The sequence below is a fragment of the Dendrobium catenatum genome, unplaced genomic scaffold (genome assembly GCF_001605985.2).
Source record: "Dendrobium catenatum unplaced genomic scaffold, ASM160598v2 fragScaff_scaffold_133, whole genome shotgun sequence".
Classification (NCBI taxonomy): Eukaryota; Viridiplantae; Streptophyta; class Magnoliopsida; order Asparagales; family Orchidaceae; genus Dendrobium; species Dendrobium catenatum.
This window is the reverse complement of record NW_021318595.1, coordinates 9,543,580-9,571,311: the sequence shown is the minus strand read 5'-3', so window position 1 is coordinate 9,571,311 and position 27,732 is coordinate 9,543,580. Positions and strand designations below refer to the sequence as shown.

At 32.7% G+C, this 27,732-nt stretch overlaps 1 pseudogene; it reads right to left on the bottom strand.

The window, feature by feature from the left end:
• Nucleotides 1-801: 801 nt before the first annotated feature.
• LOC110096167 lies at nt 802-27,374 on the bottom strand (annotated as a pseudogene).
• Between the last annotated feature and the right edge of the window lie 358 nt (nt 27,375-27,732).

The window sequence follows — 27,732 nt, the reverse complement described above, 5'->3', positions numbered from 1 at the left end:
TCTCTGAGTTCAATTAATAGCCACATAATCCTCTCTTTTTTTAAGAGATGTTAATAGCATTTCTTAAGTATTAGGCTTAAAAAAACCTTGAAAATTCAAGTTGGTTGTCACTATTCATACAATATAATTGGAATTTGTACAGTATAATTAGTTCAAAAAATCGACCATTTAGTATGATGTGAATAGTCAATTAAACAAACTATTCAACTTTGTGAACACATCGTATAGTACAATCCAAAGATCATCCAGTATGATCTGTTTGCTTTCTCTCTATTCGTACATGATGATTCTTGGGATGATTGGAAATTATCTATGTCAATTATCCTATACATCTCTCTTCCTATAATACTGTTAGTTGATTCCAACTTGGTCATCCAGTATGATATGAATATCACACAGTATGATTAGTTTTATTTTGTACAATCTTTGGGATGACCAAATTTCATCTCCGCCAATCATATGGTATGATTAAGATCATATAGTATGATTTACTATTATTAATTAAATAATAATTTTATTTACTAATTAAAGGGGTTTATTTAAGTAAGATTTAAATTTTTCATATAGTACAAATCACATTATATAGTACAATATGTTATAAATTCAAATTTCAAATATTTTTTTTCTCAAATAAAACCTCAATCACACGGTGGAAGTTCACATTTGATTACAAAATAGTTCATACTATGACAGCTAGTCCAAATCAAAATTGAAACATAAGACATGCAATTTGAGAGAAACATTGAACTTCCACCGAGTATTTGATCACAACACTTAAAAATAGAGAAAAGACGAACGGGCTTAAACCCTAAAACCCCTACTATTTCTCCTACCCCCAGCCTTTTCAAAATTTCTTCCTTTAGAATAAACATAAGGCTTTGTGTGAAAGTTTTTTAGGGTTGTTAAGCCCTTATGAACTAACCCGAGACTAACCAAGAGTGGGGTGAATTGGTGGTTTTAAAAATTATTAAACCAAAGGAAAGATCTTTTTGAAATCTTTTGCATATTTAAAAACAAACAAGATCAACCCTTGATGCAGAAGTGATTAACAAAATAGATCATAGATTTTAACCATAAAATCAACCATAGAAAAATAATGTGCAAAAAATAAAGTGCAAGAATAAAATAGAAAGAACACACTAGATTTTTATAGTGGTTCGATAAACTTTATCTACAACCACTCCCTGGAGCCTGCCCTTTAGGTACTATACTAAAACTATAATGTCTCTCCTTTTGCTTCCACAGCAAGGTGGAGAAGCCCATATAAAAACTTTTCACCAACTTCGATGATGCAAAGAACCTAGACTCCTTTCATTTCCTCTTGAAGATGGCAGAGAACTCCAACTTATTTCCTTTTGCTTTCTCTTGAACCAGATAGAGAACTTTGATCTAGTGCTTATAGAGACCTCCCAAGAGCCTTCAAGGAGCCAAGGGATGATTAGAGAAGACAACTTGAATCTTTATTTGGAGCAACCTTTGTCAACACCTCATATGATTCTCTCTCTCTCTCCCAAGCTCTCCTTCTCCTTCTCTAAGCTCTATCACGTTAGGACAATAGAATAATATTTTTCCATCAACAACTAAGAGAGCATAAATAGTAGGCCTTAAAAAAATCTCCTAATTTTTAACTTACCATCAAAGATCATCCAGGATGATCGACATATCACCTTTACAATTAGTTTAAATCAGCTCTTCCAGCAAGGAAATTCTGGGTTTGTTGTATGATTAGAATATAATGTTTGTTCTAATCATTCAGGATGATTTGTACATCATCTCATATGATTAGTTCAAAATCATATATTATCATCCAATAGGTTGTTTGGGACATCTAAGAGATAAATCAGGATTATATAGAAATATAACAGATCATCCAGGATGATACTTGGATCATACTATATGATTAGTTCAAAATTAATGATTATCATCTAACAGACATTTCGGGATGTCTAGGAGATTTAGGAGAAGACTAAGGATTTTCTTACTAATAATCCATGATGATATGATTGATCAATCTAATCTTAATTACTTTCCTTAATCACCTAATCAATTTATGCATAATTGATACAAATCATTCATTATGATCATTATGGTTCTATATAATTAGTATAATTTTGAGAGATTAAAATCTTACCTAAATGAGTTTCACAGCTAGTTTTTGTGATTTGAGTGTATCATCTAGGACGATGGGAGCATCAACCAAGATGATTTGCTTAAGCAAGTTTACATGACCCAGATGCCCTAATTAAGGTTTTCGTTTTTGACTAATCATCCAGGATGATATAAAATCATCATATATGATATGATCAAAAATAGGAAAAAACTCTAGCTCACTAAATTTCTTCCCTTGAGTGTGTGTGTACAATGTTACTTAGCTTAGGGATCCACCAATGTATATTTGACTCAAGAAAAGGTAAAAGATGCATTTAAATAAAAATTATAGATTGACTCAATCCTAGTCTACCTGATCTTTATTTCATTGATGTTCCTCTTGAGAATCTGATTTCAGGAAATAGAATTTTGATGATTGCAAATATTTCTATTTTTCTATGACTGCCTTGCTTACTAATGTTTCAGGTCCATAAGATCGAATTGCAAATCAAACCAGCTCAAGATTGGGTAGATTAGGATTGAGTAAGTTTATAATATGCATCAAGTGTCTTTTACCCTCTCATGAGTTAATTGTAAAAGTTGTGGATCACGATGCTAAGTAAACTTACACACACACACTTGGGGCGAAAAATTTTGTCTTTTGGTTAGAGTTTTTTTATTTTGATCACATCATTCGGGATGATCCAAGAATCATCCTAGATGATTTCTTAAAACTAAAAACCCTAATTAGGGCATCTTGATTAAGGAATCTGTAATTAAGCAAATTATTACGGATGATATTAACATCATCTGGGACCAGAGGTTCAAATCATGAAGAATCAGCCGCTAGATCTATTTAGTCATCGTTTATTTTTAGACATCATCCAGAACATTGACTTAGACGATATAGCATAATTATGCATAAATTAATCTATTAATTAAGTAAAGCAATTAAGGTTTAATTGCTTGATCATACCATCTTGGATGATTACATGATCGCCTGGAATAATCAGTTAACAAACCTTAGTTCTTCCTGGATGAAAAAACATTATCCTGGTTCCACTCAGGGTGATGCTTTGGATGATATGTACTGAATTGAACTAATCATCTAGGATAATTAAGAGATCATCCTAGACAATAAAGTTATTTTTCCATCATCGAAACATCCATTCAGGGCGATATTTTGGATGATATTCATCATTTTTTACTAATCGGCTCAGACGATTGTGAAATCATCCTGGATGATCTAGTTATTTTTCGATCATCCAGCCATCTATCTAGGGTGATAGTCTGGATGATATTTGATGACTTGAACTAATCGTACATGATGATATACTAATATCTTTGATGATCTGAACAAAGTAGCCTTATAATTGTCCAAACTCTTCTAAATCATCCTGGCTGATTGAGCTAAATTTGAAATGATTGTACGAGATGATCACTCGATCATCCTGGATGATATTTCGATCATCCTACATTATATTTGATGATTAGTTACTAATTAGGGCTAATTTGGAGCCCATGTTTAAAAGAACTCTTATTTTTCTTAAGAGATAATCTTTTGTTGTGGTCTTGACCTGAGAGAGCCAAGAGGAGAGGGAGAGCAAGAGAGAAAGAGAGGATCTTGTAAGGGGGAATTTATGAGGGGAATCATAAAGATTACTCCAAGCAAAGATCCGAGTCATCTTCTCTGATCATCATCCCTAGTTCCTTGGGGGTTTGAGAGAGGTCTACTTAGCAATTGATCAAGGTTCTCTACCTGCTTCTAGAGGAAATAAAAGGAGTTGGGTTCTCTTCCTACTTCTGGAGGAAGCAAAGGAGTTGGGTTCTCCACTTGCATCAGGAAGAAAAAAAAGGAGTTGGGTTCTCTACCTGCTTCAAGAGGAAGCAAAAGGAGCTGGGTTTTCTGCCTCACCAAGGTTGGTGGAAAGGAGTTTGTGTATAGGCTTCACCACCTTACTGTGGGGGCGAATGAAGAGACACTGAGTTTAGTGCAATACTTGGAGGATGCCTCCGAGGAGTGGATGTAGGTCAAGTTGATCGAACCACTATAAAATCCAGTGTGTTCTTTATTATTATTGCTTCTGCATTTAATTTTCACACTCTATTTCTCTTATAAAGAATCCTAATTTTGTTGTGTTTTTTTTTGTTCAGAGAAATTTTTAAAATACCAATTCACTCCCCTCTTAGTTAGCTTTGAGACTAATTCATAAGGGCTTAACATCCTTAACAAAATCTAAGTGGTATCAAAGCGAGATTCATAAAATTGAGGCTATGAAAACTTTTAAATTTTGATTGATGGCTAACTTTGGTAATCGTAATACTGTAGAAGGGTATTCTATTACCTGACCACCTTTGTTTGACAAAATTCTTTTTGGTTTTTGGAAAACTCGCATGTCTATGTTCTTATAATCAATAGACTATCGCATGTGGATGCTTGTTAAATACGGTTATTCACCTTCATCTCATGAAATTAATGTCATTAAAACTGAACTTCCTTTTACTGAATGGACTTTTGATGATAGGGATTTAACGCAACTAAATGCAAAATGTTTGGACTATTTTTTCTATGCTTTGAGATCGAAAGATTATATGCATGTTTCTACTTGTGCTATTGTTAAAGAATTTTGGGATAGATTTTGTATCACTTATGAAGAAACAAATGAAGTGGATGCTCATGATAAATGACTAGAGATGCCAACCAGTTTGTTTCACTAGAGGCCAGAGCTGGAGGCAAGGTTACTCTTAGAGACAACACCACCAAGAAAGTGGTAGGCGTAGGTATAATCGAAAACTCCAAGAACCTTTTGATTAAAAATTTTTTTTTTTGTAGATGGATTGAAACACAACTTGTTAAGAATCAGTCAGTTGTGAGATAAGGGCTTCATCATAAATTTTTTAGCAAATACATGCATTATTGGCTTGAATAACAACACTATTTTACAAGGAAAGTGATTTAATATTTATATGCTTGATTTAAATAATATTGAATGTGCTACTTCATTTTATTTAAAAACTGTTGCAAATTATTCTTGGTTGTGGCGTAGGAGGTTATGTCATACTAATATGAAAACCATTAGAGGACTACCCAAAAGAACCTAGTTAGAGGTGTTCCCGATCTTAAGTTCACAAAAGACCACCTCTGTGATGCCTGTTAATTAGGGAAGCAAGTTCAATCCTCTTACCATTCCATTAAGGGCATTAACACCTCTAGACCTTTAGAAGACCTTCACATGGATTATTTTGGACCCATTAGTACTATCAGCTTAGGGGGGAAAGTTTATGGTTTTATAACTATCATTGACTACTCGAGGTTCACTTGGATTAAATTTTTGTCTCATAAGAGTGAGTCTTTTGATGAGTTTAGATCCTTCTCCACTCGATTCAGAAAAAATTAGGATGTGATGATTTTTCTAAAATAATGAGTAAGGAGTTTGAGATGAACATGATGGGAGAGTTGTCTTATTTTTTGGGGTTTAGCATAAGATAATTGGATGATGAAACCTTTCTAAATCAATCAAATTACATAAAGGACAACTTGAAGAAATTTAAAATGGATAAAGCAAAGCCAATGAATACTCCCATGACCTCTAGTGGACAGTTGGATAAGGACTCAAATGGAAATATGTTGATCAAAAGAAGTATAGAGAAATGATTGAATCTTTACTTTACCTGACTGCTAGTCGACCTGATATATTATTTAGTGTTTATCTCTGTGCTAGATTTCAAGCTAATCCTAAAGAATCCCACCTGACTGTAGTTATGAGAATTTTTAAATACCTTTGGGGACCAAAAACTTAGGAATTTGGTATCCTAGGCACAATACTTCTTTTGAGATTATTGTATATTCTAATTCTGATTTTGCAGGATGTAGGGTGGATAGAAAGAGAACTTATAGGACTTGCCAATTCATATGACAATCTTTAATCTTCTAGTCTAGTATAAAATAAAACTCCAATGTACTTTCTACTGCTGAAGCTGAGTAAATTGCCTTAGGGAGTTGTGTGGCCCAAGTCCTTTAATTGAAGCAATTATATCTAGATTTAGGATTACCTATAGGCATAATTTTAATCCTTTGTGACAACACTAGTGCCATCTGCATCTCTAAGGATCCTATCCAACATTCAAGGACTAAACACATTAATATAAGGCATCACTTTATTATAGACCATGTGACCAAAGGAGACATGAATTATACCATGTAATAACTGAGAATTAACTGGCTCACATCTTTACTAAACCACTATTTTTTAACACTTTCAGCATCTTAAGGACCACATTGGGTGTAATTAACATAAATGTTTGAACTTTATGTTTACTTAATTTTGATTTTTATGTTTTGTTGCTTGCTTTTTCTTTTCTTTTGTTTATTTTATATTTATTTGTTTCACTTTTTACTTGCTTTTGTTATTTATGTTTATTCCTTTATTTTAGTTTTTCTTCTTTTATTTCAGATCACAACTGAAGTGATATTTTCATGCCATATTTTTTGTTTTTGAAAACTTTTTAACCAATGTTTGACATCTCTAAATCAATTAAAAGGAGAAACACCATTAGCTATTTCCCTCCCTCTAACCTCTTTTAATAGTGTAATTTTCTTTTATAAACAAAAGTCTATCTCAAATTAATAACTGCACTTTGCGGTTGAGATATTTTCTATCCTACCATAGTAATCTATCTTATATATAATATTCAAAGTTTTTATATTACTTTTAAATTCTTTGAAATATTGTCATTGTATTTATCATATGAATATTGATTCTATTTTGTGGTTTTTTTCCTTATATTAGAAAGTGAGTTTTTCTTTTCTAATATCTGGAAGATATACTCACAGCTAAGAGTGTTTAAGAGTTTCGAATGGGATCTAGCTTGCATATAAAGACAAGGGCATAAAATGAGCCCTAAAAAGAAAAGAAAAATGAAAAGATGCACAATGACCACCAAAAAAATTTGAAGATACACAAAGTATATAAAAAATTAAAAGATGTGCAATGTGAGCTAATCAATTGATAAAAGGCATAAAATGAGCCCACAAAAGCAAGACTTCTTCTCTTTCAAACTTTTAAATCTTAAAAAAATTTATGTGTCACTTGCTATTTTCAAAGGCTTGATTTTGGGATTTGTGATTGTGACAATTTACTTTGGAATATTATTCTATAAGATATTTCTTTCTGGAACCAAGTTATGAATGGATCTCTTTTTCTTATCCAATTGGATTTTTCTCAGTTAGGTCTTTTGTTTTCAAAAGATGATTTGCCCTAAGAGAAGTTCGAGCTTGGGCTAACAGGATCTACTATTCTAACATTTTTCGGATTTCGATGATGTTAAATCATTGTTCTTACAAATTTTTTAAATTCAATCACATGGAGAATTTATCATTTTGTGCCTTGATTTAAAAAAAAAAAACTTTGCTTTCATTCTTCTTTTCATCTTCCTTTACTTTTCTAGTTTTTCCTCCTTTTTATGATGTTAAAAGTGGGACTAGTGATTGTTTGAGTCCAGCAAGTTCAAAATTCAAAATCTGAATTCAAAATTGCTAAAATTATGGATGCAGTTTTGGAAGGCATTAGTAATGAAACAACTAATGATTCGGTGGAAGTTACTGAAACCGTTTTGGCTGCTAATCTGAGTGGAGCTCATGAATCAGTATTTGAAATTGAAATTTCAGATATTCAGGAAATAGAAGAGGAAGAGGTTATTGCTGGATCTACTGAACTGGATTATTGTGATAGCTATGTGGAAGAAATACCATAAATTGTTACACCATCTTCAAAGGTGAATTTGAATTTTAAAAAGACAAAAATAGTAAAAAGAAAAATAGGAAGTATGAAAATGGAGCATTCTTCTAGTTCTAGACATAAACTTTTTAAAGAGCTCCAATCCTTGGGACTGGTGGAAAGCTTTCCAAGAAGGAGAATGACTGATCCTACTTCAAAAAAGATTGTGAGGGGTTCTTCCCCATTAGTTCTTTAATGAATTCCTACTACTACATGAATATTTACAGCATGGCAAATCTTGGAGGTTACTTCATGAGGAAATTCATGTTTAAAGAGTATCTTGGCTTATTTATTGCAGATTATGGACTTAGGCTTTGTAAGAAGATTATGGGATATCATCTAGTTCGTATCAATAATTTTCAATCATTGTTGATTTTTTGTTTTCTTAGTTCTTCTCTTAGTTTCCTTTGCTTTATTTTAGTTTTATATTTGTTTTCTAAAGTTACTTTAATTGTTTATGAGATCTATACTAATTCTTATTTTTTAACTGGTTAGGAACTCTGGGATACTAATCAACCTTTTAGGTTATTTCATTTATTTGGTATCCCCTCCACCCTAAATGTTTTTAAAGGGAAAATAGTAGGGTCTTATTTCAGTTATGGTAATTTTAGTTTAACAAATGTGTTTGTAATAAGGTTTCTTTCTATGTTGGAGCAAGAAACCATTTGCTTTTTCTTTTTGTTCTAGATTGTAATAAGTTCTTCTTTTCTTTAATGCAATTTTGCATTCTCTAAAAAAAAAGTGTTTGTTTGAGTTTGTTTCATCATACTATTTTACTTGTCTGTATTTTATTTTGTTTAGGAAATAGAATTTTGATGATAGAAAAAATTTCTATTTTTCTACGACTACCTTGCCTACTAACATTTTAGGTCAACAAGATTGAATTAAAAATCAAACCAGCTCAAGAGTAGGTTGATTAGGACTGAGTCAATTTATAATGTGCCTCAAGTGTCTTTTACCCTTTCTTGAGTCAATTGTAAAAGTTGTGGATCCTGATGCTAAGTAACCTTGCACACACACACACACTTAGGGGAAAATTTTTATTTATTGGTTAGAGAATTATATTTTGATCACATCATCCGGGATGATCTAAAAATCATCTTGGATGATCAGTTAAAAATAGAAACCCTAATTAGGGCATCCTAATTAAGGAAACCAATTAAGCAAATCTTCATAGATGATATTAGCATCATCCGGGATTATAGGCCCAAATCAGAAAGAATCATCCGCCAAATCTATTTAGGCATCTTTTATTTTTGGACATCATCCAGGATATCATCTTGGATAATACAACACAATTATGCCTAAATTAATCTTATAATTAAGATTTGATTGCTCAATCATATCAACCTGGACGATTGCAGGATCATTAGGAATGATCAGTTAACAAACCTTAGTTCTTCCTAGACGAAAAAAAAAATAATATGGTTACATTTAGGGTGATGCTCTAGATGATATATACTGAATTGAACTAATCGTCCAGGATGATCGGGAGATCAACATGTATGATCATGTTATTTTTCCATCATTCAGACATCCATTCAGGGTGATGTTCTAGACCATATTCATCATTTTGTACTAATCAACCCAAATGATCATGAAATCATCCTAGATGATCTAGTTATTTTTCCATCATCCAGACATCCATCCAGGGTGATGGTCTGGATGATATTCGACGACATGAACTAATCATACATGATGATATACTATAGTGTTGGATGATCTAAACAAAGTAACCTTCTAATCGTCCAGACTCTTCCAAATCTTCATAGGTTATTAAGATTAATTTGAATTGACCGTATAGGATAATCGGACGATCATCCTGGATGATATTTGATGATTAGTTGCTAATTAGGGCTAATTTGGATCCCATATTTAAAAGAACTCTTATTTTTCTCAAGAGATAATCTTTTGCTGCTATCCTGACCTGAGAGAGCCAAGAGGAGAGGGAGAGCAAGGGAGAGAGAGGATCTTGTGAGGGGGAGTTTGTGAGGGGAATCACAAAGGTTTCTTCAAGCAAGGATTTGAGTCATCTTCCCCGGTCATCATCCCTGATTCCTTATAGGTTCGATAGAGATCTACTTCAGCAATTGATTAAGGTTCTCTTACTGCTATTGGAGGAAGCAAAAGGAGTTGGGTTCTCTGGCTGCTTCAGGAGAAAGAAAAAAGAGTTGGGTTTTCTGCCTGCTTCAGGAGGAAGCAAAAAGAGTTGGGTTTTCTGCCTCACCGGGGTTGGTGGAAAGGAGTTTATGTATGGGCTTCTCTACCTTGCTGTGGGGGCAAAAGGAGAGACACTGAATTTAGTGTAATACTCGGAGGGTGCCTTCGGGGAGTGGACGTAGGTCAAGTTGACCGAACCACTATAAAATCTGGGGTGTTCTTTCTTATTATTGCTTCAGCATTTAATTTCTACACTTTATTTCTCTTTTGGTGAATCTTGGTTTTATTGAGTTTGTGTTTCTATTAGGAGAAATTTTTAAAATATCAATTCACCTCCCTCTTGGCTAGCCTCATGACTAGTTCATAGGGGCTTAACATCCCTGACGAACTTTTATTTCCAAGTGAACTTGTGGACATGAAAGGTTAGTGAGCTGAGCACATAAAATAGATATACAAGAAAGGTAGTAATCAAGGAATAAAAAATGTTTATTATCATAAAAATCACAGTACTTGGGTCAAGATCTATAATAATCTCCCCCTTTTTTATAATGGCAAGCATTATTGCTGGAACATTTTAAATCACATTTTTTTAATTTTAATTTATCAAAAATTAAAACATAAAATGAAGGAGAATAAATAAGCAATGTTAATAATATTTTACTAAAATAAGAAAATGAAACAACACTAACAATAATACTACAACAAATGATAAAAAATTAACACTAACACTACTCCTCCTATTCACATCACAAAAAAGAGAAAATAGAAAAAACAACTACAAAATATAACATTACACATAAATAAGTATAAACTTAGAAACAAACACAAAAACAAACTAGAAAATGGCAATTTTCCCTTTTGATTGGATTAAAAATTAGTAAGAAATGAATTAACATTACTAAAATCTAAAAAATGGTAGAACAACTGTTCCTGTAAACCCTAACTCAGACTCCTTACATGGTAAAAACAAAAATCTAACTCATAAAAAGAAATTAGATAAGAAAAGTGATTTGTTTACAACTTTGTTTTAGAAAATATATTTGATAAAATAATTTATCAAAGTAATTAGTCAAAATCATGAGTTTTAAAAATCAAGTCTTTGAAAATATCAAGTGACACATGAATTCTTCTAAGATTTAAGGGTTTGAAATAAAAGAAAGTTTGATTTCTTGTGGGCTCATTTTATGGCTCTTTTCAATTATTTGGTGTACTTTGCATATCTTTTGTTTGTTTATACACTTTGTGTATCTTTCAATTATTTGGCGATAATAGCGCATCTATTCAGTTTTTCTTTTTGGGGTCATTTTATGCCTCTTGTAATTTTTATGAGCTAGCTCCCTTTTGAAACCTTTAAAAACTCTCAATTATAAGAATATCTTTTGGAAAATAGAGAACAAAAACTCATTCTCTAATATAAGGATGAGTATACCACAAAGTAGAATCACATTCATCTGATAAATGTAGCAACTTGATCAAGAAAGCTTGAAAGTAATTTAATAACTTTGAACGTTACTTATATGAGATATATTAGGATAGGAAAATAGAAAAGATCTAAATTTGAAAGTCCATTTGTTAATTTAAAATAAATTTTTGCATTAAAAAGAAAAATTATGTCATTGAAGGAGATAGAAAAGAGAAACAATCAACAGTGTTTTTTCTTTTAACTGATTTAAGAATGTCAATCATTGTTTACAAACTTTCAAAAACAAAAAATAAGAAAATAATTTCATTCCAGCAGTGATCAATAAAAAACTAAAGGGAAGAATAACACAAAAAAAATGAAATATAAAAAACTGCAGCACATAAATAAAAACAAAACAAGAAAATAAAAATAAAAGAAAGATCCAAAAATAGAAAATTCAGAGTTCAGTAATCATCATGTTCAAGCAATTATATCTATGACACCTAATCTAGTCCTTAAGGTGCTAAAAGTATCAAAGGTCAGTGGTTTAGTAAAGATGTCAGCTAGTTGGTTTTTAGTTGCTAGATGATGTAGCTCAATGTCTCTTTTAGTAAGATGGTCCCTAATAGAGTGATAACTTATGTGAATGTGTTTGGTTCTAGAATATTGGATAAGATTTTTAGAAATGCAGATGGAATTAATATAATCGCATAGAATTGACATTGTGCCTACATGTGATGTAGCTCATTATCTCTTTTAGTAACATGGTCCCTAATAGAGTGATGCCTTACGTGAATGTGTTTGGTTCTAAAATGTTGGATAAGATTTTTAGAAATGCAGATGGAATTAATATAATCACATAGAATTGACATTGTGCCTACATGTAATCCTAAATCAAGAATCTGTTGCTTTAACGAAAAGACTTGGGCCATAACTTTCTAAGGCTATATATTAAGCTTTAATAGTGGAAAGTTCAACTAAGTTCTATTTTCTGCTGAACCAGGAGACTAAGGATTATCATATGAATTGATAGATCCTAGAGGTATTCTTTCTATTTATACTAAACCCTGTAAAGTTTGAATTAGAATATCCTATAATTTCAAAAGAAGTGTTGTCTTGAATACCAAATTCTTAAGCTTTTTGTTCCTAAGAGATATTTAAGGATTCTCTTAACTACAATCAAGTGGGACTCTTTTGTATCAGCTTGAAACATAGCACAAAGGCACATACTAAATATTATATTAGGTCTTCTAGTTGTCAAGTAAAGGAGCAATCCAATTATTGATATGTAATTCTTTTGATCAACTAATTTTTAATTTGAGTATTTATATAATTAAACAATGGAGCTTATGGGAGTGTTTATTGGCTTGGTTTTATCCATTTCATATTTCTTCAAGATGTCCTTAATATAGTTTGATTGATTATGAAAAGTTTCATCATCCATTTGCCATATGCTAAATCCCAAAAAAATAGGATAATTCTCCCATCATACTAATCTAAAGTTCCTTGCTCATTCTTTTAGAAAAATAATCACATAATTTTAATCAGAATATCCAAAAAGTATATCATCAATATAGATTTGGATAATGAGTAATTCATCTCCTACTCTCCTTAGAAAAAGGGTGGTGTCTAATCTCCCCTTAACAAACTCCCTTTCTAGCAGGAATGTGCTAAGCCTCTCATACCATGCCCTAGGTGCCTATTTTTTTCATACAAAGCCTTCTTTAATTTGAAAACATGATTTGGAAATTAGAAATTCTCAAAGCCTAGGGGCTGCTCTACAAACACACCTTCTTTTATTACCCCATTTAAAAAGGCACCCTTGACACCCATTTGTAAAAGCTTAAATCCCTTATAATAGGAAAAGGCTAGTAGAACTCTAGTCACTTCCAATCTAGCTATAAGGGAAAAGGACTCCTTAAAATTAAACCCCTTAGCCGCCAATCTTACCTTATTGCTAACCACCTCACCATAATCATTCATTTCATTCTTAAAGACCCATTCGTTTTATACTATACTTTTAATCCTTAGGTCTTTCTATTAGTTCCCAGACATCTTTTCTAACAAATTAATTTTGTTCCTCAAGCATAGCTAAGATCTAAAGTTCATCAGATAGGGCTTGATTGATGTTGGTGGGTTAAGTCATTGAGATGAAGGTAAAGTGATTAACTTATTTTCTATGTCCATGCCTAGTTCTAACATCTTTAAAATGGTATCTTAAGATTAGTTCTTTAAGATGACTCAACGAATATCTTTAATCTCTAGCAAGGTATTTTGAGGTTATACCCTTTCCTCCATATTTGTTGTTTCTACTCAGATAACCTCATATACTTTATCTTCTTCCTAAACTCTAGACTTCTCAGAATTGGATTCATCAAACACTACATTAGTAGCCTCCTCTACCACCATTGTCCTCTTATTAAACACTCTAAAGGATTTCCCTACACTTGCATATCCTAAGAACACTCCATCATATTTTAGGTCAAATTTTCCTAAGAGTGATTTCCCATTATTTAGAATAAAAACCTTACAACTAAAGACATGGAGGTGAGAAAGGTTGGGTGTCCTCCCTTTAATAATCTTAGAGTAAACCTTATTCAATTTGGTTCTAACATTTACCCTATTAAACACATAACAAATTGCGTTCACCTCTTCTACCTCAAAGTATTTTGGAAGTGAATACTTAACAAATATGGCTCTAGCGACTTCTACTAAGATCCTATTCTTCCTTTTAGCTACCTCATTCTACTAAGGGGTCCTAATAGCTAAGAAGTTGTGACTAATCCCTTGCCCCTCACAAAAAGTTTTAAATATCTTACTTTCAAACTCTCTACCATGGTCACAATGATTGATCAATATCTCACAACCTAGATTTTTATGAATCCAAATGGAGAATGATTTAAATTCATCAAATGACTCACTTTTATGAGAGATAAATTTAATCCAAGTGAACTTCAAGTAGTCATCGACTATTACAAATCCAATGACCTTTCCCCCAAAGCTTGTGCTAATGGGTCCAAATAAATTCATTTGATGGACTTCTAAAGGCTTAGAGGTTCTAATGTCTTCAATGGAATGGAAAAAAGATTTGACTTCTTTCTATAATTAACAGGTATCACATAGGTGGTCCTTAGTGAATTCAAGCTTGGGGATACCTCTTACTAAATCTTTTTGGGTTAATTTTTTAAGTGTTTTCATGCTAGCATGACACGACCTCCTATACCACAACCAAGACTCATTAGCAATCATTTTTAAGCAAAATGAAGTAGCACATTCAATATTACTTAAATCAATCATTAAGAAATTATTAATCCTTTTTCCCTACAAAATAGTATTGTTATTTAATCTTATAATGCAGCTATTTGACAAAAACTTTTATGTTGAATCCTTTATCACAGAGCTAACTGATGCTGAGCAAATTATTTTTTAAGCCATCAACAAGTAAAATATTTTCAATCAAAAGGTTCTTGGAGTTTCTGATTATACATGTGCCCATTACTTTCCTGGTGGCGTTGTCTCTATGCGTGACTTTCCTCAAGCCTTGGCCTCCATTAAGATGAATTAATTAGCATCACTAGTCATATGGCATGAGCATCTGCTGTCCATGTAACACATGCTTTCTTGAGGTATTGTCTTAGAGCACACTTAAAAAATCATCAAATGTTAAATTTAGGAACCCAACCAAGTTTGGGTCCCTTTTTATGAAAAGAAGAATGCAATGAATGTGTGTTATATTGTGAATCATGCAATTTGGGTCTCTACACTAAATGTGTTCTACAGTGAATGATGCATGTATAGGAAATATGTCCTAGCATGGCACATGAAAAATATCTAACACTACGAAAATGGTTTACTAATCTACTCAGTTTATAGTGCCTCTTCCTAGGCTTGAATGATGCATGTTGATTTGATGGATTATTAAACTCAAGCATTGTGGGTGGTTTTTCTTTTTCTTTGAAAGTAGTTAATTGAGCTTCTAAAAACCTATTTAAATTCTCAAGAATTGAAATTTCTATTTTCAAAGCATGATCCTTACTATCTAAATTAGTTGCAAGAGTATCTAATTTGTTATATGTAGTTTCTAACTCACCATGTAAACTTTTCAGGGAATCATGCTCATAAGTTAATTAAGAATACTTTTTATTCAAATCATCAAATTCATCTGATAATGTCATGTGATTGATCAAGTATAGAATGATCTTTAATCAAAACTTCATGCTCTTTTTGTAAGTTCAAAAATTCAAGTTTCAAGTTAGCATGCAATTTTTTAAGCTTTCTATAAGATGAATGAATTTTCTCAGAAACATCAAGTAATTGATCATATGTTAATTCACATATCTCTTCTTGGTCAAAGTGACCAAGATGATTATCCTCAATCAAACAAATGTTGTTGTTTCCTCTTCAACTTCATTTTCAAAGGAGTTAAATGTAGAATCCACCTAGAAAGCCTTTTCGATCCATTTCTTATCCTTCCTAAACTTACGCTTTACTTCACCCTTGTCCTTACTTGGGTGAGCTTTCAAAGTTGGGAAATCAACCTTCAGATGCTCTGGCTTCTTGTATTCGAAATAGCTAACTTTAGAAGAAACTTTAGAATTCTTATGGTTCTTATCTTTATTCCATTTCTGATGATGCTTTTGATTTTTCCTTAAAAAGCTCTTGAATTACTTAGTAATTAAAGCAATGTCATCACTTTTAGAACCAAAAGAATTAGTGTTAGAATCATTAGCCTTCAAGGATACATTTTTCTCCTTCTTTTCTTCCTTGCATCAAGTTGTCTCTGGTTCAGTCCTTGCTCGTAAGCAATGAGTGATCCAAGTAAGTTACCTATAGAATAAACATTCAAATCCTTGCATTCAGTTATAATAGTAATAAATGCAACAAAGGAAGAAGGTAAACATTTAAAAATTTTGTTCACTTTCTCATAGTTTGTTAGCTCTCTTCTAGAGGCATGCAGGGAGGTGATTATTTGTTTAAACCTAGTATAAATTTTAGATATTAACTCACTAGGTTTCATGGGAAAATGTTTGTAGTCATGAAGTAAGATATTTAACCAAGATTGTTTAGCTTAACTTGTTCCTTCATAAGTAATACAAAATCTATATCTAATTTCTTTACCAGTTGCACATGTTTAAACATGCATGTAATCTTCATATTTTGGTGCACAAAATAAATAGTTTTATTATTTTGCATTAAGTTGTGCTAAATCCTTATCATCCAAAGTCCATTTAGAAAATAGAAGTCTATTTTTGATGTTATTTATTTCACATGTTGGTGTAGAATAACCTTCTTTTATAAGCATCCACATGCGATAATCTATAGATTACAAAAAGGTGGACATACAAGCTTTCTAGAAATCGAATGGTATATTATCAAATAAGGGTGGTCAAGTAATGAAATACCCTTCCACCATGTTTTTGTTACCAAAGTTAGCCATGGATCAAAATTCAAATACTTTCTAAAACTTAATTTTATGAATCCCACTCTGATACCACCTGAAAGTTCATTAGGGTTGTTTTTTTTTTTCTTAAGAAAATGTAACTAGTTATATTAAATATGAAGAAGGAAATACAAACTACAAAATATAAGCATTAGATTCCTTCTTTAACAAAATCATAAAATAATGAGAAACCTTATTCATACTAATATCATCCCAAATAAAGAACTAAACAGAGTATAGTTAACACATAAGCCCACTAATTTATTACAATTTCTATCTGTACAATTAAAAATCACATGGTTGAAGTTTTTGATAGAATTCATAACTTCCAATTTCGGATCACCACTTGATTTTTCTTCTTGAAGAAACTTGATGATATTAGCTTTTTCGCCTTCTATAATAATCCCCTTATAGTTGTAAATCCATTCTTTGATCACTCCCTTGAGAGATTGAGTAGCTATAAGCTCCAATCTAGATACGTCCCAGCGAACACAAGCATGCACAAATGCCAAAAGAAAATTGCCTTTGTAATCATGAAACACCCCGCCAAATCCAGCTTTATAAGATGGTAGCAACACTGCATCAACATTAACTTTGATCCAATCGAGTAGAGGAGGATGCCGATGCAAATTAGACAACCTAGATCGCTGGTTAGCACCCCATATACTCAAATTTATACTAACAACAGAAGCAGAAATGGAGGCATAGCTCACAGCATTAGCAACAATGGAAAATAAACTATCCTCATTCCATTTATGAATCAATTTATTTCTTGATTTCCATGAACTATCCTGAGGCTAACCAAGAGGGGAGTGAATTGGTGTTTTTTCTTTTAATGTTGTTATTCTACTTAGTAATTTTTGTTGTGTTTCTTTTTCCCTCCTCCTTTTTATGATATCAAAAGGGGAAGTAGCTATACTAGTTTGTACTATTCTAGTCTATTTTCATTATACTGTTCAAGTCTATTTTCATTGTTCTAGTTTATTATATTTTTATGTTGATTAGTTGAACTATTTGAACTGAGATTGTTTCTTCACCTGTTTCCTTTAAAACTACTTTGAACTGCTTAAATTATTTTTTGTGTTTGTCATCATAAAAAAGAGAGAGATTGTTACAAATCTATTTTTAGGTAATTTGATTTTGATGATAGAAAACAATTCTATTTCTCTATGACTGATTTGACTACTAACATTTTAGGTCTACAAGATCAAATTATAATTTGAACCAGCTCAAGATTGGGTAGACTAGGTCTGAGTCAGTTTGTAAACTTTTCCCTTTCTTGAGTCTATTATAAATAATGTGGTTCCTAAAGCTAAGTAAACTTGCACACACACATGGGGAATTTTTTTTGACTATTTTTATATTTCTATGTTTTTTATCACATCGTCTAGAATGATCCCAAAATTGGCCTGAACAATAAGTTAAAAATAAGAACCCTAATTAGGGCACTCTTGTTAAGGAAGTCGTTATCAAGCGCATCATACTGGATGATATTTATATCGGCCAGGATGATAGGCTCAAATCAGAAAGAATTAGTTGCCATATCTATTTAGGCATTGTTTACTTTTGGACATCATCCAGGACATCATCCTGGATGATGCAACATAATTATACCTAAACTAATCTAGTAATTAAGGAAAGTAATTAAGGTTTGATTGCTTGATCATATCGTACTGGATGATCATAGGATCGGCCGGGACGATCGGTTTAAAAAAACCTTAGTTGTTCCTAGACGATCAACATCGACCAGCTACAATTCAGGGCGATGCTCTGTATAATTTTCATAGATTTGAACTAATCATCCAGGATAATCGTTAGATTGGCCTGGACGATCAAGCTATTTTTCCATCATCCAGACATCAGTTTAGTGCAATTCTCTAGATGATATTCAATGATTTGTACTTATTGTATAGGATGATATTCTATCGACCTGGATGATATGAATAAAAACCTTCTAATCATCCCAAATCATCCTAGCCGATTGATCTTAATTTGTACTGATCATAAAGGATAATATTTATATCATCCTGGAAAATAAAGTTTGTTTGTTGCAATTAAGAGATATTTTGAAACTCTTTTATTAAAGAACTATGGTTCGATTAAAGAGAGTATCTTTTGCTGCTATTCTGACCTAAGAGAGCCAATAAGAAAGGGAGAGCAAGGGAGAGAGAGAGGATGTTGTGAGGGGGAGTTTGTGAGGGGTTTCACAAAGGTTGCTCCAAGCAAGGATTCATCATCATCTTCTCCAATCATCATCTTTAGTTCCTCGATGGTTCTAGAGAGGTCTACTTCAGCATCTCATCAAGGTTCTCTGCTTGCTTCAGAAGGAGGTAAAAGCAGTTGGGTTCTTTGCCTGCTTCTGGAGGAAGAAAAAGGAGTTGGGTGCTCTACCTCACCTAGGTTGGTGGAAAGGCGGTTTGTAAAGGTCTCTCCACCTTGCTGTAGGGACAAAAGGAGAGACACTGAGTTTAGTGCAATACTCAAACGGTGCCTCTAGGGAGTGGACGTAGGTTATGTTGATCGAACTACTATAAATTTATGTGTTCTTTATTATTGCTTCTGCATTAAATTTTTGTACTTTTATTTTTGTGGTGAATTTTGTTTTTTGTTTTATGATTATGTTTTGATCAAAATATTTTTCAAAATATCAATTCACCCCCTCCCCTCCTCTTTGTTAGCCTTGGAACTAGTTCATAAGGGTGTAATATCCCTATCGAACTTACAAGTGGTATTAGAGTGCGATTCATAAAATTTATTTTTTGAAAAATTTTGAATTTTGATCAAAGGCTAACTTTGGTAATCATAAGACATAAGGATATTCTATTACATGACCTCAATTGTTCGAAAATATTCCTTTTAATTTTTAGAAAGCTTGCATATTAATATTTTTATAATTGCTTAATTATCGTATGTGGATGCTTGTTAAAGAAGGTTATACACCACCTTCTTGTAAAATTAATGGCATTAAAACAGAACTTCCTTTTACTGAATAGACTTTTGATGAAAGAGATTTAACATAACTTAATGCAAAATTCCTGTACTATTTTTTCTATTTTTTAAAATATAAAGATTATATGCGTGTTTTAACTTGTTCAACTGGTAAAGAAATTTAGGATAGATTGTGTGTAATTTATGGAGTAACCAATGAAGTTAAACAATTTCTAACATGTATACTAGGTTTACTCAAATTTTCACCTCATTGCATGCTTTAGGAAAAGAGCTAACTAATTATAAAAGAGTCAATACAATTTTGAGATGCTTGCCTTCTTCTTTAGATGCTAAGATCACTGCAATTATTGAATCTAAAGATTTAAATACTTGTTCTATTAATAATTTACTTGGATCACTCATTGCTTATGAGCAAGGAGTGAATCAAACAAATCTTCTTGCAGGTGAGAAAAAGGAGAAAAATATAGCACTAAAGGCCAAAAAAATGGATACTGATTCTTCGAGATTAAAAAAATAATGATGTTGCCTTCATCACTAGGAAATTTAAAAGCTTTTTAAGGAAGAATAACAAGTATCATCAGAAGTGGAAAAGTGGTAAGGATAGCAAAAATTATAAAAGTTCTTCTGATAATATTTATTTTGAATGAAGGAAGCCTGGACATGTTAAAGTTGATTATCCTACACTTAAGGAGCACCCAAGAAAGGAGAAGGATAAGGAGAAACCCAAATACAGGAAGGACAAGAAGTAGTACCAAAAAGCTTTTTGGGCGGATTCCACATCTGACAGATTTGAGACTGAAGCTGAAGAGGAGATAACATATTTATGTTTAATGGGAATTCATCTTAGTTAATATGATCAAGAAGAGATATGTGATACAACCTATGATCAATTACTTGAAATTTGTGAGAAAATTTATGCATCATATAAGAAACTTATGAAATTGCATGCTAGTTTATAATTGGAGTTTTTGAATTTGCAAAAAGAACATGAAAGTTTAAGTAAAGATCACACTCTACTTGATAGCAATCACATGTCTTTACTTAACGAATTTGATGATTTAAATAAAAAGCATTCTGATTTAAATCTTGAGCATGATTCTTTGAAAGCATCCTACACCTCACTTGAATCTGATTTTAAAACCTATATTGAAGAATCTGAGCATAAAAAGCACTATTTGAATGTTAATAATGCTATTTTAGAAAGTGCTAGCTTGAGGTTTAAAGCTAAATTGAATACACTTGAGAGAAATTGGAATACATCAACACTTGATCTAAAGCCAAAACCTAGAAAGAATCATTATATTTCAAACAGATTAGTAAATCCTTTTCCTGGAGTTAGATATTTTTCATGTGGCATGCTCGAAAACATTTCACACACTTGTAATATTTACTGTAGTACACATTGGGTGTGGATACCCAAACTAAATGATTCACAGCGTAACAAACATGCATTGCATTCTTCTTTTCATAAGAAGGGACTTAAACCTATTTGGATTCCTAAATCTGACAGTTGATAATTTTTGTAGGTATGCTCTCACCAATAACCTCATGAGAGAATATGGTACTTGGACAATAGAGGCTCACGGCTCATAATTGCATAAACTTACTGCTTAATAAAATTCTAAATTACATGTTTACTTCTCTGTTAATTGTTCTTATTATCTTTTTTAGTTTTTTATGCTTATAGTTGTTACATCTCTGATGTTTTTAGTTTTCCTTTTTTAGTTGAAATGATATTTTGCCTTGTGTTTATTTTTAAAAATTTATAGTCAATGTCTAAATATTCCTAAATTAGTTAAAGGGTGAAACACCGTTGATTGTTTCCCTCCCTCTAACCTCTTTTAATGGTATAATTTTCTTTTTTAAATAAAAGTCCATCTCAAATTAACGACTGGACTTTGCAATTAAGATCTTTTCTATCTTGTTATAGTAATTTACCTTATATCAATCAATTGATAAGAGGCATAAAATGAGCCCACAAAAAGAAAGATTCCCTCTCTTTCAATACCTTTAAAGTCTTAGAAGAATTCATGTGTCACTTGATATTTTGAAAGGCTTGATTTTAAATTTCATGATTGTGATAAATTACTTTGGTATGTTATTCTATAAGATATTTTTTCTGGAAACAAGTTTTAAACGGAACTCTTTTTCTTATCCAATTGGTTTGTTCTGAGTTAGGTCTCTTATTTTCAAAAGATCATTTTGCCCTAAGAGAAGTCCAAGCTAGGGTTTATAGGATCGAAAATTCAACCATTTTCAAATTTCAACGATGTTAACTCATTGGTCTTATAAGTCCTTAAATTGAATCACTTGGAGAATTTGTCATTCTCATGCCTTAAAAGAAAATAAAAAAAATAAAAATTAATTTTTGTTTGCGTTTCATTTTTATCTCTTCTATTCTATCTTTTTTTTGTATTTTCATTTTAACTTTTACTTATATTTTTGCATTTTTTGGGCCTTCTTTGATCATCTACTTCCACCACTTAAATTTCATTTTTTGGTCCAAACATCCTGGACAATTTTTATATCATCCTGGATGATGCATTCAATCAACTCCTACCCTTTTCATTTGACGGTTGATATATTTTCTTTATTCAACATCATCCTGGATGAACCTTTATCATCCTGGATGAACCTTTATCATCCTGGATGATATGAACATATCCTGCTTTGCTGACTATGATTAGCCCAGACGATCCACTTCGTCCTGGATGATGTTCTTAAATCTTTGCTTAATTTATGGAAAATTGGGTCGTATGATCCACATGTTCATCCTAGATGATACACGTGTCAATATGTTTAAACTCTTTAAATTGATTGGTACAATTAATTATTGATGATCATCCCGGATGATCCACCTGTTCATTTTGGACGATACATGTGGCAATGTTTTAAATGTTTTTAAATTCAGTCGGTACAATCCATTATCATGCATTGTCCTCGGGGATCCACCTAATCAGCTAGGACAATTTTCTTTTTCAACGGTCATCCGGCTTAACTCCATGGGTATCATCCCAGAAGATATCTGATCATTCTGAATGACTTTATTGCCTTTCTTACTATTCATCTTGGATGCAATTATTGCTCCTGATCGGCCTAGATGTTTCTGCAATCATCCTGGATGATCAGTCCAAATCTTTATAAATCGAGCCATTCAATCAATTTTTCTCACACAACTCCTCTTCAGCTCTCTTTTGCTCTTACTTCCCTTCTAGTTTCTTGATTATAGCCGATGGAAAGAGATCTCGTCATCATTCTAGAAGTTTCTTGAGGGTGAATCTGGACCCTTGCTTCACCGAGGCAAGCGACCAAGCTGCCTATTTGAGGTATAAAATAGCCAGGATCACTGTATCCCAGACTGTCAACCCACATATTTTATCCTATCCCGTCCTAAATTTATTTGCACACACTTCTTTGACCTTCCTTCTCACTCTCACTGTCCCATTCAACTCCAAGCTTCTTTTTGGATTTTTTGCTAGCCTCTACATAAATTTTTTTTTCACTACTCTCAGGTCCTATATGAATCGATGTCCCACCAAGACTGTCAAAGCTTTTTTAACTTTCCACTATATGGGATAAACTCCACACCCTGTGTTCTTATCCTGACTATAACTGGGCTCCGACCAACCACTTCCTTGGAAACTCTGATGCTTACTTTCAAATTGGAGAGTCTAGCACCTTACTCAAAGATGCTAGGATAATCCAGCATGTCCTTCGCACCTCAATACTTCCAAAAGTTGGTGATCGTATTTATATCACTCCTCTTCTTTTGATCACCACTTTTTATATTTTGTCCTATCATGAATTCAATGCCACTAATTTGATTTTTTACTACATTAAGCTTCTAACCAGTATTTGAGATCCAAGACATAGGAGGAAGCCCAATCTTATCATAGGATATATCATTGCCTATATCTTAGAAATAAAATACAACCTCCAATATCCTATCCCACCAAATTTTCATCCTTCCTTCTACTCAAATAACTCTTTCCATATTCCTCACAGTACTCATCTCCACCTGAGGCACGAGGAAGCCAGGGGTGCTAAGGAGGAGGCAGCTCCAGCACATGTTCCTGCACCTACTCTGCTATGCCAGCACTCTCAACTGGATCAGCTGGTGGAGCAATTTGATTAGTGGGAGATACGATTCGAGACCTATATTGATATGGATGAGCAGCAACATATTGAGGATGTTGCTCATTTTGACTCCTACATGGCTCACCTGCAGCACCAGCATGACCATGATATGGCCTAGCTTGGGGAGCCAATTGTGACTCTTTCCAGTTACTTTCAGCCACATCCACCACCACCACCTCCTCTTTCGGCTGATCAGGGGCCATCCTTCTTTTAGTTTGCTTATTTTTTTGTGATAATATTTTTCTTTTAATGTTGTTATTCTATTTAGTAGTTCTTGTTGTGTTTCTTTTTCCCTTCTTGTTGTGATATCAAAAGGGGGAGTAAATGTACTAGTTTGTACTATTCTAGTCTATTTTTATTGTACTATTCTAGTTTATTTTCATTATTTTAGTTTGTTATATTTTTATGTTGGTTAGTTGAACTTTTTGAATTGAGATTATTTCTTCACTTGTTTCCTTTAAAACTACTTTAAACTGCTTAAATTATTTTTTGTGTTCGCCATCATCAAAAAGGGGAAGATTACTACGAATCTATTTTTAGGTTATATGATTTTGATGATAGCAAACACTTATATTTCTCTATGACTGCCTTAACTACTAATATTTCAGGTTCACAAGATCAAACTGTGATTTGAAATAGCTCAAGATTAGGTAGACAAGGTCTGAGTCAATTTGTAAACTTTTCCCTTTCTTGAGTATATTGTAAATGATGTGGTTCCTGATGCAAAGTAACCTTGCACAAACATAATTGGGGTAAAATTTCTGACTATTTTTAGAGTTCACTTTTTTTGGTTACATCATTCGGGATGACCCAAAATTGTCCTGGACGATAAGTTAAAAACAAAAACCCTAATTAGGGCATCCTAATTAAGGCAGTCATCATTAAGCACATTATTCTGGATGATATTTATATCGGTTGGGATCATAGGCTCAAATTAGAAAGAATTAGCTGCCAGATCAATTTAGGTATTATTTATTTTTGGACAACATCCTTGATGATGCAACACAATTATACCTAAATTAATCTAGTAATTAAGGAAAGCAATTAAGGTTTGATTTCTCAATCATGTCATCCTAGATGAGCACAAGATCAGCCAGGATGATATTTATATTGTCCTGGATGTTAAAGTTAGTTTGTTACAAATAAGAGATATTCCAAAGCTCTCCTTTTTAAGAACTATTATTCCTTTGAAGATAATATCTTTTGTTGTTATTCTGACCTGAGAGAGCCAAGAGGAGAGGGAGAGAAAGGGAGAGAGAAAGAGGATCTTGTGAGAGGTTTCATAAAGGTTGCCTCAAGCAAGGATTCATCATCATCTTCTCCAATCATCACCCTTAGTTCCTTGAGGGATCTAGAGAGCTCTACTTCAGCATTCTATCAAGATTCTCTGCCTTCTTTAGGAAGAAGAAAAAAGAGTTAGGTTCTCTGCCTGCTTCTGAAGGAAGTAAAAGGAGTTGGATTCTCTGCCTCACCTGGAAAGGAGATTCATAAAAGCTTCTCCGCCTTGCTGTGGGGGAAAAAGGATACACACTGAGTTTAGTGCAATACTCATAGGGTGTCTTTGGGAAGTGGATGTAGGTCATGTTTACTGAACCACTATAAATTTTTATGTTCTTTATTATTGCTTCTGCATTTAATTTTTTCACTTTGATTTCTATGGTGAATCTTGGTTTTTATTTTAAGATTGTTTCTTGATTAAAAGATTTTTTAAAATACCAATTCACCCCCCTTCCCTCTAGGTTAGCCTTGGGACTAGTTCATAAGAGCTTAACATCCCTATTGAACTTTCAAGTTCCATTAGAGCACTTTTAAGAACCACCAAGGAGCCAAGGATAATTATTGGAGAAGACTACTTAAATCCTTACTTAGAGAAACCTTTCCGAACACCTCAAAAACTCCTCTCACAAGATTCTCCTTCTCTCTCCCAAGATCTCCTTCACATTTTTTAAGCTCTATTAGGTAAGGACAACAACAAAAGATATTTACATCAACTACTAAGAGAGCTTAAATAGAAGGCCTTAAGAAAATGACTTAATTTTCAACTTTCCATTAAAGATCGTCTTATATGATTAGTTTAAATTATCCCCTCCAGCCATGATGATCTGTGTTTGCTATACAATTAGAATAAAATGTTTGTTTTGATCATCCAGGATGATTTGGACATCGTCCCGTATGATTAGCTCAAAATCATACATTATTATCCAACAGAAAGTTTGGGACGTCCAGGAGATAAATTAGGATGATATATAAATATACTAATCTTCTAGGTTGATGGTTAGATTATCCTATTTGATTAATTCAAAATCAGTTATTATCATCCAGCAAATAGTTTGGGGCACTTAGGAGATTCAGGAGAACACTAAGGTTTTTCATACTGATCATCCAGCAAAATTCTGTGATCATCCAAGATGATATGATTGATCCATCTAATCTTAACTATTTTCCTTAATCACCTGATCAATTTAGGAAAAATTGATATGAATTGTCCAGGACAATCATGATCGTCTGATATGATTAGTATAATTTTGAGAGATTAAAATCTTGCCTAAATGAGTTTGGCGGTTGGTTTTTATGTTTTGACCATTTCATCCAAGATAATAGGAGTATTGTCCAGAATGATTTGCTTAAGCAAGTTTACATGACCCAAATGTTATAATTAGAGTTTCTATTTTTGACTGATCATCTAAGATAATATAAAATTTTCTTATACGATATGATCAAAAATAGGAAAAAACTCTAGCTCACTAAATTTCTTTTCCTGAGTATGTATGTGCAAGGTTAGTTAACTATAGGATCCAGCAAGATATTTTTTACTCAACAAAAGGTAAAAGATGCATTCAAATAGAAATTACAAACTAACTTAATCCTAGTCTACCTGGTCTTGAGCTGATTGACATTCCAAGTGAACTAATAGACATGAAAGGATAGTGAGCTGGGCACATAAAATAGATATGTATGAATGGTATTAGTCAAGGAATAATAATATTTATTATAATCAAAATCACAATACTTGGGTCCAGATCTGTAACATTGTGTAGTTGTGGGGAACACCAGGTGCAAGTTCGAAGTGCTTTGTAACTTCTATGGCATTCTTAGGACCCCTTAGAAAAACTATGATCTACCCAAGAGGCACCCGAAGGGCAAGCTAATCAAATGTCAGACATTCTCCTCTTGCCATAATTATCATAGCCCTTGCCATCTTCGTGAACCGGAGAGTAGTAACCTTGATCGTTGGAATCTCGTGGATCTTTCTATCATCAATCATAGTTCCAACAATCAAAGCAATATTATTCTTTTTTCTATGCATGAAGTGGATAAGCCTCCTGAGAGATATAGGAGGTTTATTAATCTTTCTCATAAAAACCCACTTTAGAATCACACCATTAAACATGCTCTTAGTCCTCCTCACCAAAAACCTATATAACTTTTGAATATCTTACTTAATTTATCCAGCAATTAGGGTTATTAGATTGTAATGAATTATATAATATGATCTCAATCGTACACTATAACTAGTTCACAAAAACTAATGATTTAATTAGTCGTTAAGCCTATTCTCTCTGTAACTGATCGAGAAATATGATTGTAAGTCATATAGTATGATTAGTATAAAAAAAGTAACTTTAAATTTTTCTCACTCCCCTTATATATGTTTGCAAGGTCACCCAATAACATACACTCTTATGTGTTTAGATTAAAAAAATAGAAAATTAAGAAAATAAAAGTATAGACTCTTTTACTTAACATCCTATTATACCCAATCTTGAGCTTCAAGTAGC